This window comes from Nanorana parkeri, unplaced genomic scaffold (assembly GCF_000935625.1).
Source record: "Nanorana parkeri isolate BGI_ZX_2015 unplaced genomic scaffold, ASM93562v1 scaffold630, whole genome shotgun sequence".
Taxonomy (NCBI): Eukaryota; Metazoa; Chordata; class Amphibia; order Anura; family Dicroglossidae; genus Nanorana; species Nanorana parkeri.
The window spans coordinates 149,255-151,769 of record NW_017306898.1 but is presented as its reverse complement, the minus strand read 5'-3'; the positions used below and the strand labels follow the sequence as shown (position 1 = coordinate 151,769).

General features: G+C 44.0%; 1 protein-coding gene across 2 annotated transcripts in view; it reads right to left on the bottom strand.

The window, feature by feature from the left end:
• The window catches only part of AK4 (adenylate kinase 4), a 39,868-nt gene extending 37,695 nt beyond the window's left edge, over positions 1–2,173 (bottom strand). For both annotated transcript variants that reach the window (XM_018563083.1, XM_018563084.1), the window contains exon 1: positions 1,986–2,173. The gene's annotated coding sequence lies outside the window, so the exon portion shown is untranslated. The remainder of the gene's footprint in view (positions 1–1,985) is intronic.
• Positions 2,174–2,515: the final 342 nt, after the last annotated feature.

Sequence of the window (2,515 nt, the reverse complement as noted above, 5' to 3'; positions counted from 1 at the left end):
GCCCCGGAGCCTCCATGCCGCTTCAATGATGGCCCAGCCTGCACGGGCATCAGAGGGGCCTGGGGACCACCGACATTTTCTCACAGACCACCAGTTGGCGACCGCTGCCCTAAATTGTGCCCTTTTCTGCCCTTCCTGAGCGGCATTGTATGTGGATTCGCCAAAACAAAACAGTTACTTTGTTATACTTTGTTATGTTTATAAGACAAAAGTAACTATTTTCCTTATTTTCTAAATAAACAATATTCTAAATGAAAAGTAAACCTCAATAAAAACAGAATAAGGTCCCGTTCAGACCGGGGCGGTTCGCTCACGCGGATTTGACAATCCCATACATTGCTATGGGGACCGTTCACGCAAGCGCACGGCTCCGCACGATCCGAACCGCTTTCCGCCCAAAATGCTCCCTGAGCTATATTTTCATGCTGACCAGCCCAGTTGCCATATAGATTTCCATGGAAACGCACTGATCAGCGCGTTTTGGGTCGTTTTTCATTGCGTTTCAGCGCTGAAACGCAAATTTTAAATGCTCAAAAACACCCCTTTCAAAAATCGTGCAGAAACGCTTCCGCCCTGGTGTCAGCAATCCCAAAAAACATTGTATTTCTATTTAAAGAGGAACTCTGGGATTTATTAAATTTAACCCTTGCCGTGGAAGTACCCAGGGCTGTCCTGGGGAAGGGGGCGGAGTCAGGTAATGGTTAGTGGTGGTTGGTAGTGGAGGAATGCATGGACTGCACTGTCATTGGCTCTCTCCGGCGTCCCGCCCAGCTCACTGACGTCATTAGTAGGAGGCAAGCCAGGGCGTCCCTGCTCAGCTCCTGCCAACCGATGATGTCATTGATGTGGGCGGCACCTCACAGAGCGTCAGAGGTTTCTAGCAGTATTTAGAGACATGGTACGCTGTGCCAACCCCCCCCACACACACACACACACACACACACACACACCATCCGGCCGCTCCCCAATGAGATGCAGCCTTAGTATAGGGGCGACCCTGGGGCTGCCCCAGCACTGCAAAGGTTAAGTGCTCATTTTGGTCTGGACTGCCTGACCCTCAATCCCATTTGGCTGCTAGACCGGTCCCTGCAGCATCTTCTTCCCCCGGGCTCCAGCAATATAAGGCCCCATGACATCATCACATCTAATGCAGGATCATCAGACGTGTGGACACTCTGAGTCATACCACAGCTGGAGTAGAGGGGGAGAGAGGTGAGCGGTCACTACCACATGACCGAGGATCAGGTGGGTGTATCTTCTTTATTTTCGTCCCTAGACCAAAACGAGCACTTAACCCTTGCAGTGCGGGGGTGTTAATGAGCTGAGGTATTTTTTTTAAACCTCAGCTCATTGACACAGCAATTAATTCCAGCAATATTTACATTTAAACATCACAAAAAAGAAAAAAAAAGTTATTAAAAAGAAAAAAAATACTGTAAATATTAAAAAGAAAAAACTGAATAAAAACAAATATTTTAAAAAGTTAAATAAATAAAAACAATACATATTAAAAAGAAAAATACAAATATTGGGGAAAAAAAGTGAATATTGAAAATAAATATTCACTAAATATTTTAAAAAATATTAAACAATAATAATATTGATTTTAAAAAACAAACAATAAATACAGAAAAGAAAAAAAATATTGGATTTAAAAAAACATGAATATTGAAAAGAAAAAAAAAATAACAGTAAATAGTAAAACAAAACCCAGTTAATACTGAAAATAAATGCAGCAGCTATGGTCTGCAATAGACAGAAAAGCAAAAAGTCCCAATTCAGCTCAACAAAACTGGGACCAGGACTCATTTCCAGGGACAGTTCTTTCAAACTTGAAACTGCTCCTGTAGAACAGTTTCAGAGTGGTGCCAGCCATGCAGCCCGGAGAATGTGACCACTAAGCACTGGCCGGGTTAGATTGACAGGCAGGGGGACCAGGGCAGAAGCTGAGACACATTGTTGCAATTTGCAAACTCCAAACTCACCTCCTCTTGTCCTGATATTTGTTTTTTCCTACAAGATGGCGAGTAATAGTCAGCTGGGCTCCTTATATTACATGGCTCTGCCCACACAGCTCTGGTCCTGGAAGAGAGAGAAGTGTCTGTGCTGCAGGAGGGGGACCAGAGATGGACGCCCAGCAGAGGCAGCTCCCTCACACATCAGCAGGAAAGAATGCTGGACAATTGATTGTAGCTGAAAAAAAGCCACTCCTTCTGCATGGCATGATGGGAAATGTAGTCATTGCCTATGGCTAGAGCATCTTGCTATAGGATGGGATACTGCAGCTGTCTGGTGCCCCCTAGTGGACGTTCATCGGAACTGCAGGCTGCATTAGAATTTGCAAAGAAAACCAAAACCTTTTTTTAAATCTTTAAATCAGATTACCAAAAGATTTAAAAACTTGCTCTGGTCCATAAGGAGTATAAAAGTGTAAAACTGGAAGTTTGTAACATAGTCACCGCTCCAAGCTCACTCCCGGGATGGACTACAATATCATGTTTAGTTTATTCCTTTG